Raw genomic sequence first — 8,092 nt, 5'->3', positions numbered from 1 at the left:
AGAACTTCATGATTAGAGAATTTAGTAATGACAAAATGGTATGGAATCTAGTGAACATCTACACCTCAAATACTATGGCGAGAAGAAGTGAAGCCTAGGGAAGGGTTGGAAGAGTAGTGGGGAAATATGAAGGATTAAAATATTATGTGTATGGGGTATTCTAATAACCCCGTATACCCATTGGAAAAGCTTAGGGGGAACAATGACTTCTTAGAAAGCATGCAAGATATTTGTGATTTCATCAACACCTATGATCTCCTAGATGTTGACCTATAAGGTAACCCTTTTACTTAGACCATTAATAGAAAGGGTAAGGAGTTGATTCAAGTAAGGTTGGATTGGCTTCTAGTTTTGGGGGACTGGCCTCACATCATCCCCTCCTCCTTCATTAATCTTTCAAGAACTATTTCTAACCATTCCCCAATTATGTTCAATTGGTAGAATGAAATGGTGAGTGGACCTAAGCCCTTTTGGTATGAATTATGTGGAAATCCATCCAAACTTCAGAAATAAAGTGGAAGAATGATGGAATATTAGAGTGGATGGGACTACTATTTTCAAGCTAATGCAGAAATTGGATAATGTTATGAGGAATGTTAAGGAATGTATAAAGAGATCATTTACGGATGTGTTTAAAATCAAAAGGGATATAGAGGAAGAGCTCAAAAGGATTTAAGAAGTTATGGAAGTGGAGGATGACACTGAGGCCACCACCCAAGAGGAAGAATGTTGTTGGATAAAGTGGAAAGAAACTATTAGTAAGGAAGAGGTCATTTGGAAGAAAAGGTCTCATATTTCTTAGCTATCTAAAGGAGATAGGAATACCTCTTGTTTCCATATATCTGCCTTGAAACACAAAAAATGAAACACCATTACCTTCCTAGAAGAGGATGGACGAAGTGACTGGAAGGAGCAAGAGGAAATGGAAAGACATGCAGTTGAGTTGTTCATGAATTCCTATAAAGAGGAGGACAAGATAAGTAACAATATAATCAAGAGAAGTATGCTAAATAACATCTAAATAGTATTGGGGAATGAGGAAAATGATAAGCTCAAGGAAAAAGTCTCAAAAGAGGAAGTGAAGAATTTTTTGTTCTCTATGAAAGTCTTTAAGGCTCTGAGCCCTATTGACTTCCTGCTAGAATTCTTCCAACATTTCTAGGAAGTGATTAAAAATGAACTAATTTGGACCACTAGAGACATGATCAAGATTACAAAATTGCTAAGAAGGATCAATAAAACCTTTATTGTTCTGATGCCTAACTTAAAAACACCTAGAATAATAAGGGATTTTAAACCAATCAACCTTTGTAATACCATAAATAAAGTGTTCACCAAGGTGTTGGTGAACAAGATTAAACCCTTTCTAGATATGTGTTAGTGAATAGATTGTCCTTTCAACCAATTTATCAAGTTTACTCTATGCCCAAAATTATGAAAAGTACAAAAGTGTTCACAATAGTTGAGAAAGTCTCATGTTGTTTAACTTTTTCTCTAAATTTCTAAAGGTACAATTCCCTTATTAGATTTGCAATGAATTTAAGGTTATCTTTACACTTTCACCTGAAAGTTCATAAGGATCTCTTAACTACTCTTAGGCAGTGAGGTGAATATCAATACAGTTTTCTCAAAGAAACATCCATTCAAATTTACTCATACAGAAAATTTACTTCAAAGAATGAATTATACCACAAACTGACATAAATCATTCAAACATTAGAACTGAAATAAACGTACAAAGTGAACAGTAATCAAGATCTCGAATCGTCAAATCAACATCCACAAAGTAACAATGATTGAACACTTTGAACACCAAGTTCCAAAGTAGAATTCGAGATGATTTATATATGTAAATTAAACCTTCCCATGCATACAATCATTTGAAAGCCAAAAATCCATATATTATCCTTGATCACTATTTAAAATTATCTACTTTAATAGAGTTTTTCTACTATCTATCTTCTAGCTATCTATTGCTAACCTTGAACCAGTTCAATGCCCCAACATTTATAGGTTTTCTAAATCTGAAAGGCCTCCATCAAAACCCAACCATTTTGGATAATACAAGAAATAGTTTAAAAGTGAGAAAGAAGTTATTTAAAAAAGGCACCAAAAAGTAACTAAAGAAATGGTTTAGTTCAGGCATCTTTGCCAATTTTCTCCTCCTCACCGATAGTTTGATGTACTAGCTTCCAACTTCAAAATGTACTCATAAACTCTTGTGTCATGTGAGAGTGGGGGTTCTTTATGCTGAATAACTAGGCCCTACATGCATGTTTCTACCACCTATATTCCTTTACCTTCAAACTCTAACATGGCATTAAGTTCTTATTAAGATGCAACATTGATTCAATACTTGCCAACATAGTGAAGTCTTCTGTACTTGGTGATTCACTATCCTTGATTTTCTCCATGGCTTTGTTAAAACTCTTGATTAGTGTTTTAGCATCCATCTTTCCCTCATCAAACTACAAGATCCCTGCGGGGTTCACAATCTTCATATCCTTCAAGAGCTCTTCGTGCATCTCTGTAATCCTACTTTCAATGCCCTGCACTTCTTTGATTGTCTCCTTGTAGACTGTTTCTTTCCAACCCATATTGTTCTTCAAAATGAACAACATACAAGGATCCACATTTTTCATGGGATTATCATTTAAGAACTTAAGGACCCTAAACTGTTCAACTTCTGTTACCTGAAAAGTGACCGCTTGGCATCAACCTAGTTCTATTTCCCAAACTAGAACCAAGGTCTGAATTTCTCCCAGCAATGTCTCTCCCTTAGCATAAACACTAGTAAATTTAGAGATGAATTTATTACCTTATTTTATTATGATGTCCCCCCAACTCTTTGTGGCATTGACTAATAGCTTTCCTCTCTACATTTTCTTCATCAATTGTTGACTTCCTACTAAATTGGGATCAAATGGCTGTGAAACCTAAATAATTGGTAAAGCTCCAAGGTTCATTAAGGAATCAATTTAGGCGGCCATTATCGTTACCATGCCCTTTAATTCCTTCTTCTCTTTACTATCTTTCTCAGATTGTGTAAGCATATAGTTAGTAGACAATTTAAAGAAATGGTTGCTGGTGCTTCTATTAATAGTTCCCAGATCAACAGAGATAACCTTAAACCCTTCATTATCAATATCCCCAGACTCCTTTTTCTTATAGGTAGCTATTTTGGCAGTGATTTTTCCTATTACCGGATCCCTGGTAAGGTGAGCATCCATTTTCAAATTCTTTACCTTCAAATCTCTGGCTGCATACCTAGTGATGATATCTTTCATCAGTGTGGACACCGGTTGCAAACTCCTTTTCTTGTTAATTGTGCTTAATAACCAAGAAGGAAAAATAAGGTTCACAGACATTACTTGGGCATCTTTGGTAGGAGTTAGGAATTTAGGTTGATCTACCTTGGGAACTTCAATGAATTGAACATTACCATCTATACTATCAGAGAAATTAAGGCCATCACCCGAATCCTGCCCTTGAGTAGACATTCTCTCTTTCTAAACTTTATGCTACTTTAGGGCTTTAGACTTGGATTGAGACCTTATTTTGGGAGATATAGTTTTCAATTGAGGAGGAAACTTCTTCTATTTATCTTGAACCAATATATTACCTACAACAAGAGAAAGTGGGATGTTAGATGGAAGTGATTTAGGGAAAGAAATCACCTCTATAGAAGCTTCATTGATGATTTTTGTGTTCTTTCTCTATAACCAGTCATCTATGAAGGTCAGTATGAACCTAGCCCTTAGATTAATATCATCCTTACTCCAGTTAACTGCTAAGGACTTTAATTCACTATATTCCTTCCAACCAAGTTCAACTATAGTTGAGCCATCACCAACTACTCACTCTATCTTGAACTTCAACCTAAAGGAGTTGATTTGTTGCAAGGTTAGTCTTGAATGATCCTTCCTCAAGACTTCTCCTTCATTCTTGCGATCCCACCAAAGGTCTTCCAACCATGGAGTGTCTTATAGGTTAACTTCAAGGCCAAGGATCTAGGCTGCATACCCTTTACTGTCAAAGTTCCTCCTGCTATTATAGAAGTCCAAATTGAACCCAAGTAAATTAATTCCAATGATGGAAGCACTATCCATGTTATTACAAACTAATGAGCCCAACTTAATAAGGAAGGTTGTTTCCCAATCTTCTTGTGGTAGATTATCTTTTATAATAGAGAAGAGTTGTCTACATATTTAAGCCAAAACAAAAAAATCTAAGGCATACCAAGGCAACTTCATAGGTTCATCCTAAAATCCACCAATTCTCAAATATGTAAACCTGGGGAACTATATAAAGTAGCTTCCATATTGCTGAATTAACCTTTGAGCTTCAGGGGATAGTCTAGGCATAGGCACTTCCTTTAGGGACATATAAATCCTTTCTATCAATAGGTCATGGACCTTCCTAAAATCTTCCAAGACTCTACCTTTCTGTAGTAGAGGACAATACTGAAAAATTGTCATTTCTTCACTCTACACTCCATGAGGAAGAGGGGTAAGATCACAAGTATAGGCAATATAGTAAGTTAAATAGGAAGCCATATAAAAAGCCTCTCAAAATTCCTTAGCACATCTAAGTTGAGACCTCATTGAACTGGCAATAATCTCTACCCAATCCATTGTTCACCCTTCAAAATGATTTCTATATACCTATACAACCATTCCTCAAAAAGAAGCACATCAACTGAACCTTTTACCCTATGCAATAACACCACTAGATCATGAATATGGGGTTTTAGGTGATCTTTAGTGATGACCTTGGAGAGCCTAGAACCTTCACCATGCATGGTTTCAGTCCATTTCCTAGCCATGGTATTACGGAATTGATTTGGGGTCTCTTGGTATTTGGCCTGGGCTTGAATAGGGGAGAATGCAGCATAGGAATTTTTTGGCAAATGTAATATAGAGGTGATAGTGTCTCTTGAAATTGTGAGTATCGTGTTGCTACTTTTACTTACAATACTCTTTCTTTTAATATCATTGTGATCAATACAAATTTGTAGGAGTTTAGGACTTACAAAGGTTGAAGGGAAAGCGATAGCCTCAACCAACCCACTAGTTAAGACTTCCATACATCCATTCACTTCATTAGCATATTCAAGAAAATTTTCCAACTTCACCCCTCACAAATTCATATCATAGATGACTGGTTTTCTACATTCTAGGCTTGAGACATTACCAAAGATTGCAACACTGACCTCATTCTCAACCAAACAACAAGGTTTCAAACAGATAAAGCTTGGAAAATACAAAGATTTGTAGAACAAGATAAGGATTGCTAAGTTCTCACCTGTATTCCACTGAGAAATCAAAAATTTTCCCTATCTCCCTTAATAGCTCCTTCTTTGCACTTTCAATTCTTTGCATGATAATTAAAAAGGAAACAGGACAAGTTTTTTTTAAAAGAAAGTATTTACGTGTGAAAGTATAGGATGATTACTAGGCATTAATGACACATCACCTCTTGTTAACCTTCACATGTTCAAAATCATTGTTGCATGAATTTCTATTTAATGATTTCTTTTTTGGATGTATTGATAATGATTAGCTTAATGCGACATCCGATCACCTTTCCAGCTGAAGATTTCCCACTTTCCCCAATAATGATGACTTCTTTCCTTGGAAATAGACATGTCCTTTTTATCATTATTCTTTGACACGATCATTAATTTTCTTGTGGGATGATGATGCACCATACTTCAAGATCTAAAGTTGCCAAACACCTTCACCATTGAACAACTTTGAACAACTTTGAACTGAGGTTCGAAGTGGTTCAAAGTGATTCAAAAGAAAGCTCCATCAAGTTGATGTATCACCTACCAAAAATATTGTTAGTATAAAATCTTTGGTTGAACTACTTTGAACTGAGGTTAAAAGTGGTTCAAAGTGGTTCAAGGAAAGGGACCATGATCACAGGCACTAGTTAATTCAACCATTCACTTCAAGAGACAGTGAATACATGGACGACAAGGGAAGGACTTCAATAATTGAATGGGAAAACATTTGAAGGAAAAACCTTTGGAAAATTGCAACTCTATATGCAACTAACAATATGGTTATCAAGAGCCCTTAAAAGGGGATTGTCCTAGGTCATCAAATTTGGGACACTATGATTACCACCCATGAAATCATTCACTCCATGGGGAAAAGTTGAAGACCAGGTATGGCCCTTAAACATGATATCTGAAAGGCTTATGACAAAGTCAATTGGACCTTCCTGTATGATGTATTGGTATAGGTAGGGTTTAGAAGGGACATTGTGAATGACATAAAAAATATGGTGGAAACCACTCAATATGAGGTGTCGCTCAATGGAAACACCTGAGGAAACTTTGATGCTAGTAGAGGCCAGAGAAAAGGTGACTCTCTATCCCCTTACCTTTTCATTATGGTGGATGAACTATTACAAAGGTTAGCTTGTAGAATGGCTGAGTTGGATGACTTAAGGGGTATCCAACTAGCTACTACTCTGCAACCAGAGGTTATCCAACAATTCATGGATGACACTTTCCTATTTGATGAGTCATTTATTCAAGAGGCTAGATCTTGGAGGACCCTACTACCCAATTATGAGAATTGTTCAGGTTAGTAAATTAATTTGATAAAGAGTAAGGTCTCTTTTTAACACCCCTAAAGTTTTGCAAGTTATAGTTAAAAAATTCTAGGATGCCATTCTTAAAACCTCCTAGACACCTACCTTGGTCTTCCCCTAACAATCAAGGATGTCTCTACCACCTATTAGAACATTATTCTAGAAAGGATGCAAAAAAATCTTTCTGGGTGGAATGACAAACTACTTATCAATGTGGGAGAACTATAGCTCTTGGTGGTGGCTTTGTAGGGAACACCTATCTATTTTCTTTTCATATTTAAGATTAATCAAAGGATGGTTGAAAAACTTGAAAGATTGCAAAGGAATTTCCTCTAGTCTAGCATAGAGGAGAGAAAAAAATGGAACCTTGTCAATTAGGATACTGTTTACAAACCCAAGGATAAAGGGGGTTTGAGAATTAGAATAATTGTTGATATTAATAAAGCTCTACACACTAAAATGGGGTGGAAATTGGTGGAAAACAAGACCGGTTGGGGAAGAACCATGAGGGCCAAATACCTAGCCAACACCCATTTTAGATACAACCTCGTCAATAATGATCTCCCTAGTGGGTCTAAGTTATGGAACAAAATCCTCAAGAATATGTCACTTCTAAGGAAAGGAGTAAGATGGCTAGTGGGCAATATTTTTTTTTAAAAATTCTAGGAGGACAACTAGTTAGGGGGGAACCAATAATCTACAACAAATTCAATATCCTTTAGGAACCATTATAAAGAATGGTGGAGGATTACATTGATGACCAAAGGAAATGAAAACATTTATCTACTATGAATATTCCTAATAGTGAGGACCCTCTATTTAAAGAATTAGAGGAAATGATCAGTCACCATTTACTTTATTTGCATATGCAACTGGATGAGGTGGTTTGGAATAGAAAGAGTAATTGTCAATTCTTGGTTAACTTTGCCTACCAACTTATTTTTGAAAAAGTTCAAAATTTTATCAGCTGGATAAAAATCTAGAATATTTATTTTCTACCAATAGTTCATTTCTTCTACTGGATGGCCATGCATGACAAGATCCTAACTACTAGCAACCTAAGAAGGAGAGGCATATCGATTACTAATAGATGTTGTTGGAATATTCAAATAGGAATAATTCTTCTGAGAGGGGTGGGGGTGAATCAAAAGTATTGTGCTTTGACCATTAAAACTTTTTGTTAACTGAAAGTAGATTGCATGCATATAAACATATCAAACAATTATTGAAAACACATAAGCATCACCACATAACACTTGAAATTTTGGTAACCCAAAAACCCTCCAGAAATAAGAAGGTAAAACTGGGGTGGGGATGATACCCACAAAAATTACTGCAGCAATAAGGTTTAAGCACTTCTGATGGTCTGCCCTATTAAAGGCCTTACACTATATCAACAGTGACCTGGTTAAAGGATTTCAAACACTTTACAAGAAGTGTTACCCTGCTGAAGGATTTCATCACCTATTTATAGGATTTAAAAAAT

The sequence above is a fragment of the Cupressus sempervirens genome, chromosome 3 (genome assembly GCF_028749045.1).
Source record: "Cupressus sempervirens isolate cs-2001-9-10 chromosome 3, ASM2874904v1, whole genome shotgun sequence".
Classification (NCBI taxonomy): domain Eukaryota; kingdom Viridiplantae; phylum Streptophyta; class Pinopsida; order Cupressales; family Cupressaceae; genus Cupressus; species Cupressus sempervirens.
Note: the sequence above shows the minus strand (reverse complement) of the source record.